The sequence below is a fragment of the Lycium ferocissimum genome, chromosome 6, assembly GCF_029784015.1.
Source record: "Lycium ferocissimum isolate CSIRO_LF1 chromosome 6, AGI_CSIRO_Lferr_CH_V1, whole genome shotgun sequence".
NCBI classification, from domain to species: Eukaryota; Viridiplantae; Streptophyta; class Magnoliopsida; order Solanales; family Solanaceae; genus Lycium; species Lycium ferocissimum.
The window spans coordinates 9,619,215-9,628,152 of record NC_081347.1 but is presented as its reverse complement, the minus strand read 5'-3'; positions in this window follow the sequence as shown (position 1 = coordinate 9,628,152).

The window sequence follows — 8,938 nt, the reverse complement described above, 5'->3', positions numbered from 1 at the left end:
ATCAACCAACCAATCAATCACTTAATCTTCATTTTCAAACTAGTGAACTTATCCGCGCTTCGCACGATTGTATATTAAATTATAAATTTAATTGTACTGATAAAATAAATATTTTATAATACCAAAAATTACGCACAAATATATCGTAAAAACATGTAGAAGCAAAAAAAAAAAAACAAATTTATAATAAAACATACATAGAAAACATTAAACATAAAAACAAATCCGTGCATACTTTTTTTGTTGATTTATAATGAAAAAGTTCTTGCAGAAATGAATTATCAACCATTTGGGAAAAAGAAATTAACTTTTATTAGTAATTTTATTTAGATGTAGTTTCTAGTTTTCATCCATAATGAGAGATTTTTTATATTATGAAGGTTCTCTCACTGAAAAATAGTGTTGTTAAACGCTTAGTTAAACTGTGCCTAAATCCTGAAGTTCGGTAAAGCCAGGCCTCACCTCATCTTATCTTTTGTACTTTAGTATAGGCATTAAGATGTTAAGCCATGTGCATCTTCAATCTCCACGAATGAATTCTATCTTTAATGACACAATACTATATACATAAGTTAATTAATTACATATGTTTTCATTATTTTGTCCAAATAGTTAATTCTTTGTGTTTACAGTTATAACTTACAACTTTTTATCTCCATTGTTAACCCAAAAAAAAAAAGTTTTTATCTCCATAACTTTTTAATATATGAGTTTACAATTAAATTTGGGTAGTTAAACTTTGTGAGAATTTGAATGCCTCCTCGTTAGGCAACTTTTCATTCATCTTTGGAATGAAAAAACATAAGCACGTTTAACTTCTATAATTAATAGAGTGATTCATAAAAAGGAGAAAAATATAATTATATTTTTTAGTCAAGAGAGGTGCCACATCACTCTTCTTTTGCACTTAAAGCTCCAATATACTTAACGCTTTTTGACACTTTTCGCTCTTGATTAATTTGTTCATAATTAAAAATAAAAAAAATTAAATAGTTTATTGCTCTCACCGAAATATTTTGAATTTTTATATTTTATTATTTTGAAAATGCAAAAATAAATATTGTTCTTAGCAAGGAGAAGTGCAAGAAAAAAAAAATGGATTTCTCATAAGTAACTTCTTAAGATCTCTCTATTAAATTCACCATTGTACAACGGTTTCTTATTCTTAATAAGTAGTCATATTTGATCATGCTGCAAATTATTCCTGCTACATAAAATTGTAGCCAAGTAACTATACCGGTACTATATGCTAATCTTGTTTAAGCAAAACAATAGTGAGTTATAATTAACACCAAAATAGAAAACATATAATTGAACATCAATTCTGAACTATGATTTCTTGGTAAAATAACAATCTTCTCCATGAAAAAAGATAAGGAATAGAAAATACGAAAAATAAAAAGTTATCAAGAGGATAATCATATCTAATTAAGCTCATCATCAAGCACATCCAAGATGCTCCCTGCAAAACGTTAGTGAATGAACATCAATTTGAACTATGATTTCTTGGTTAAATGACAATCTTCTTCAAGAAAAAAGATAATGAATAGAAAATATGAAAAATAAGACAATTAGACAATAAAAAGATACTGAGAGAATAATCATGTCTAATTAAGCTTATCATCAAGCCGCACTACACATTCGAGATGCCACCTGTGCTTGGTTTCTCTCCTTTCTCTGATGAAATCTCTATTGTTGGATCTTGAGGATTTACATGAATGTAATGGGTGATGACCCAACAACCACAATTGTTATATAGCCTACCTTCATAACTTACAACTTTTCATCTCCATAGCTTTTTAATATATGAGTTTATTATAATTAAATATAGCCATTATTGGGGTAGTTAATTTTTGTAAGGACTTCAATGCCCCATACTCTTCAGACGGTTTCAATATTAATCTACCTTTGGAATGAACAAACGTTAGCACATTTTACGTTTCATTCATTTTTGAAATAAAAAAAACTTTAGCACATTTAACAGAGAAGAGAGTTAATTAATTATTGATTTTTTTTAGTTTTTTTCCTTAGCATATAAATGAGAAAAATAGGGAAAATGTCAAAAAAAAAAATGCGTTGCTTGGCCAAAGAGAGGTGTCACATCACTTTTTCTATTCCTTGCTATATATATATAAAATCATGTTGGTGATTTTAATTAGGTGTCATAACTTGTATACTAAATTAGAATTATGAAATTAATTACTAATACTAATTAATACTATAAGTTATGAAGATTAAGGGGTGTGAGTTATGGAGATGAATTTTTAAATTGAAATAAAATAATTAAAAATGATATAAAAAGCCAAAAAAAAGGAGAAAAAAGATAAATAGAATCCTTGGACATTGAGAGGTGCCACATAGGATTGTTTATTCCTAGTTTTATATTATATATTGATTACTAACGGAAGTATCCCATTCAATCACTTAACTTTTTATTTTCAAGTTAATTAAGAGTAAATTCTACTCTTCAACAGTTAAAATCTTTTAGTTTTGTAAAACAATAATCTTTCACTTCTTCAATTAAATGGGTTGCTCCTCCTTTAATCAGAGGTCTCGTGTTCGAGTTTTGGGTATGAAATTTTTTTTGGTAGGAAGTACTTTCCCCAAATGTGGCCCTATGCGGCGCGAAGCCGAATATAGTTGGGCTCCAATACGGGTATCAGACACGGGTGAGAAACAAACGAACCCCCATTGACTTAACAATCAACGGCAAAAGACAATACACTCATTGTCAAAATACCACCAATTTTATGGATTATAATACGTTTTTTAATAGAAAAAAGGCATAAATCCACCCCTAAACTTGCACCGAAAACTCATTTTAACAATTAAACTTAACTTGTAATTCTTTACCCCCTAAACAAACTATACGTGAATTATATTAGACCTTTCAATGCCCAGACCAGTTGTGACCTGGGTGTTGTTACACCACACCTCTGCTGATAGGTACACGTCATTTAATGATTATTTATTTTATTAATTCGCTAAAATTAATTTAAAACTAAATAATTAATTCCCCAACCCACCCCAACTAAAAAACCAGACCCACTCCCATACAAATACCTCTAATCCTAAACGAATCGTCATTCTAAACCCAATTTCACCCGATCAAAAGTAATAGCACACCCAAAATCGCCCACCAACACAAATCTTCACTTCATTGTTTCGCATTTTGGTTCGTATTTTGCAGTATTGAAGTGTTCACTGACGTACACAAAGAGCCAGATTAGTATTTTGCAGTTAGGGCTAGGTTTAAATTTGGGTTTAGTGTTATACTTAAAAAAAACCGGATCTTCGACTTGTATTTCGTTTTGTTTGTGAAAAATGTGAGTTACTAAGCTTGTATTTTGTTATTGTTTTCAGTTTGAAGATGGCAGATGTGTACATCACTTTAAGGTTTCACCATGGAGGAAAATTACAACAAAAACCTCGTATTAAGTACACGGCAGGTATTGTCACTGATTGTTTTAATGATGATGTTGATAAATTCTCATATTTTGAGTTTGTGGACTATGTTAAAGAAATTGGCTACAACTGTTCGTCTTGCATTGTATATATTAGACCACCTAAATGTCGACATTTAGTAGCAGTTACTAGTGATAGGGACATTATTGATATTGTACCTCTATTAAAAAATGGGAATATTGTTGAACTCTTATGACCTACTTAGCTAGAGAACTTGTTGTGGTCCCCCCTCCTCTTCCATACGTAAAACATGTGGGTGGAGAATCTAGAGCTGCTTTTGATAAATCTGATCAAACTTTTGGGGGTAGTGAAGGTTTAGGGTTTGAAGAGCCTGCATAAACTCAAAATTGTGCTGAGGAGGCTGTGGGTGAGGAGTCTTGTGCTTTTGATAAAGAGGGTAGTAAAGGTGTAGGTTTTGAAGAGGTTAGTGTTAGGGAACAGTTGGGTGGGACTGCTGGTGTTGGGGAGGAGTTGGGTAGGGCTGTTGCTGCTCTTACATCAATTGATGCTCCATCTCTTGATGTTCCAATAGTGGATTCTGATTGGGAAAGTGAAACTGAAGCTTGTGAAGAGTCAAAAAATGTAGTGTTAGAGGAAGGTCAAGAAGAATATGGTAGTGATGTTCATGAGGAGGTAGGATTCTTAGGCAAGAAAGAGTTGTTGCCAATACAAAGAAAACTAGAGAAAAAGGGAAGAGAAGTGAAGGGGTTGATTTAGGTAAAAAAAAAAAAAAAAAGGGGGGGGGGGGGTGATAAGACAAAAATACATATATAAATTAAGTTGTTATTTAATTTTAAATATTAATATTTCTATATTTTATTTGCAGGAGACACCATAATTTTAATAAATAAATCAACATAGCAAAATCAAGAAGAAGAATGAGAAAAGAAGAAGCAGAGGGGAACGGAAAGGTGCAGCAAAATGGAAAGCAAATTGTGCAAGTTTTCCTTAGTGTGGGACCCACAAGAAGAAAAGAAAAGCAAAATCTCATCAAATGAAGAAAGAGGAGTATAGTACCTGCAAGTCTCCATTTTGGAAATGTACCGTGCTCACTAATTGAAGAAGCAAGTTGCATAAACCAATCAATTTGATTGGCTGAAGAAGTTGGAAATCATTGCTATAAATAGAGGCACCCTTTTCCATTTGAAAGGGGACGAATTGAGAGATTTTTGAGAGCAAAAGGGAGGACTGCAAAATATATTGTTCCTTTCTTCAGTTCTTCTACTATTTCTTCAATTGTTTAATGTTAGGAAATTATTCTAGGTCCTACTTTTAATTAAATAGTGGAATTATTCTTCTTGAATATTTCTTCTATTTTCTTATTAATGGATAAGAATATTTCCATTAGCTGTATTAACTCCAGTATGGAGTAACTTTTCTTGTGTTGGGAGAATGACGGATCTTGATATTTCTATATAATAGTAGATAATATTATTCCTCAATTTCACATGTTTGAGCGGAAGCTTTCTATTTAACTTTTATATGCTTTACAGTTAGATGTTATTTTATTTGTTAACGTTTATCTAATTTATACTACCAATTAATTTGTTACTAATTCTGTAATCGAGAGAGGCGGAAGAAGTAACATAGTTAATTGTCGTATTGATAGATGTTAATATTTATTTAGTGACATCTATCTCTTTTATGTTATAATTAATTTTACACTTATTTGTAATCGAGAGGCGGATAGTGTATTGATTAGTTATAGCAAGTAAGGTAACCGAAAGGGACTTACTATAAAGAGCATGTTTGCTCAATATATATTTTGGGTGCTTTAATATTACTATTTTGATAATTAATTTGTATAACCGAGAGGAGTGCGATTAATTCTTCAACTTAAGTAATAATATATAAATGTAATCGGAGAGGCATTTATACATTTATGAGAAATAGAAATTGAAGATTAAAGCATTTACTTTATAATAGAAATATCATGAAGTCAGATCCCAACACCTTTTAGTGCGTTTGTGAAAAATTAAAATATTTCTCCATTGCTTTAATTACATATTTTTAGTTAATTAATTCACCAATCAACTCTCTTCTAATATTCTCAAATAGTAATTAAAATAAGAAACGTCTGTAGAATAGATAAACCAATCTTTGTGGGTTCGACATCTTTCTATACTATAATTTGACAGAGTACGAGTAAAAATATATATACGCCGTACACTCGTCGGGGGGGGGGGGAGTGGTAGATATGGGCATGATGAGTATTTGTCTAGAAATAAGAGTACTTTTGAAGGTAAAATAGCTAGTGATGATCCATATTATGATTCAGATGAATATGTTAGCTTTGAAATAAATACAGATGATGATGCTGATGATGAAGGTGAGGTTCAACAACCTTAAAAGAAAAAAAGGCAAGGGGAGCAAAAAAGAAACAGAAATAAGGTGATTTTTTATCCTAGTTGTAGTTTAATAGTTTGGGACACTAGGCTTGCTTTTGAAAGTGTTAAATAGTTTAGAGAAGCCATTACTAGGTATCTAGTTCAAGAACATGTAGAAAAGAAAAATATGTGAATGAACCAACTAGGTTGAGGGTAAAGTGTACTGCTGGTTGTCCTTGGCTATTGTTTGGCAGTTATGATTCTAGGACAAAATATTTTGTAGTGAAGAATTACAATCATGTGCACAAGTGCACTGGCACAACCAAGAACAAACTTGTGAATTTCAAGTATGTGTCAGAAAGGTACAAGGATAGAATTATTTATGAGCCTGGCATAAGAGTTTTTCAGTTGCAAGGAGTTGGAGGTGTATATTGGGAGGACAGTGGCTAGAAAAGCTAGAAACATTGTTTTGCAATAGATTATAGGTGACCAATGATAAGAATCGACTTGGGGAAAACACCAAATCAATACCTAAATGTGGAAATTAAAGATAACAAGAAATTGGGATGAAAATTGAAGAAAGGGGATGAGAAAAAGAGGGATAGAAGCTAGACTCTAATGATAATGAATCTATAGACAAACCTAGATATATCAAACCTAGACCCTTCCAATTGGATTCAATCAAGAGAACCTAAACTATTTGAATTCAAATCAAGAGAAATCAAATGAATCCACAAATGACAACTCTCATGAAAATCAATGGATAATGATTCATAGCCAGCAAAGGAATCCACCTATGATGAACTATCACTAAATCTATAGCTAAACAAACTCTCAATATCCAAATAGTATTCTCAATACATAATTCATCTAATCTAAGTAAATGAAATGACCAAGTATAGTCTTTATACTAACAAGCTAAAGAAAGCTAGGCTAGCTATTACAATAATACCCTTAATGAAGTAAGGGGTCATTTGGTAGGAGGGATTAGATGAGATGGGATTATTAGTCCCATGGGATTAGAATTATCCCATGTTTAGTTGGTGGGATAACTCCTTTGTTAACCCACACAATCCCATCTATTTGGGATAATAGGTGGGATAAGTAATCTCATATAGAAGGTGAGATAAGTTATTCCATCTTATCCTACCCAATCCCATATAATTGGGATAACTTATCTCTCCTACCAAACGACCCCTAAGGGCCTTGTTTGGTAGCCTTCTTTAGGGATGATGGCTTGAATTTTGAAAATAGCCCTCTGCATAGCTAGCCACCATCGTGTCTCATCTTCTCATCTTCACTCCATGCGACCAAACAATCATCCACACATCATATGATCTCTTAGAAAGCTCCTCAAAGGTCTCCAACGCCTCTCTTTGTAGCATCATGGCTTGTGAGGCTTGAAGTTCCCTGGCTTGGCCTCGGATGAAGGAACTTGAATCATGTGTGCTCCTTGGGATCGTATCACCATGTGGAGGAGTTTCAAAGAATTTTGGAATGAGCTTTTAAAGACTAATCCGGGCAGCACATGTGTGGTAAGGCTTAGTGAAGAAACATTTGAAGGTGGAGTCAAAATGTTTCCTATTCTCAAGATATGCTTTGATGCTTTGAATAAGGCATTCAAAGCTGGTTGTAAAAGATGTATTGGATTTGATGGTTGTTTTTTGAAAGGTATTAGTAAAGGGCAACTATTTGTGGCTATTTGTAAGGATGGTAACAACCAGATGGCCAGTGGTTGATGTTGAGAATACCTTTACTTGGAGATGGTTTGTCAATCTTGTAAAGAATGATCTTGAGCTTAGAGATGAAACAAAAGTGACAACTCTCTCAGATATGCAAAAGCTAATGTATTATTTTTTTTCTGTTATTTGAATTTCCTAATGTTAAATTGTGCTACACTACCATCACCTAATATGTTTCAAATGTTGTTGTAGGGTCTTGATATAGCTATAAAGGAGTTAATGCCAAATGCAGAACAAAGAATGTGTGTGTCACGATCCAACCCCGTAGGCCGCGACTAGTGCCCGATCTGGGCACCCGTACACACCCAGTAACCCGAAATAGCGTACAAGTAGCTCATACCGTGTACAAATTACAAATATTTACAGAAAAGTAGAACGTCGCCCCAAAGCTGTCACAAATGTACGAATATACATATCGTTATCATAACCCAACAGATAATATCACAAATAAGCCGGTAAGGCTATCATAGTGTAGGGGACGTCCAAATCACAAATCACACAAACATGACCGAACAGTGAATACCCATAACCCACACATATATGTCTACAGACCTCTAAGAGTCATAACGGAATCATATGACGGGACAGGGCCCCGCCGTACCCGTGAATAAACATATACATATGCAAACAATGCATCCGGATCGGAATAGAACAGGCTCCGAGAACAAGGAGCGCTCCAAGACACCGAACAGAATCCTAAGTCGGTGGATCCTCCAAATAAATGTCGTATTCGCGCGGCATGAAACGCACCCCCCCGAAGAAGTGGGGTCGGCACGGAATATGTCGAGTATGCCAAGCACGAAATATAGTAAACAAGATCATAGTCAAAACCGAAGTACGGAAAGTAAATGCGATATTCAAAATATCAAAATGCTTACTCATAAAATACAAATCATGCATAGGTGGCTCTTAGAACGGTGGTCGCCGCCCGTCGTTGGCGCCACGCCACAAAGATCACACCGGAAGGTTCATATCTCCGTACCCGACATATCCCCATAACACATCATAGCCTACCATAACGCCATAACACAAGATAACACCAAATATAAACGGAACCCGGCCTCAGCGAGGAGCTCGGTGAACCGTAGCACAAGATCACACCGGAAAATAACATAGTGCGCATTTATATATAAACGGCCCGGACTCGGTGAAGGAGGTAACAAACATATGCACGAGCAGAGTCGTGAGCAACTAAATGCGCAATTTTTAAAACATTTTTCAAAAACTCATAAAATAATCAAAGTGGATTATCATTTAAAACCAAGGCGAAAATAGTCAAATCAAGTTTCTTTCAAACGTCGATCGGGGACAAATGGAATCGAACTTTAAGACTCGTAGACACATATCAAACCATATGAATAGCTTATGGAAATTAAGGGCATAGTCATCATTACAAAGTCGTTA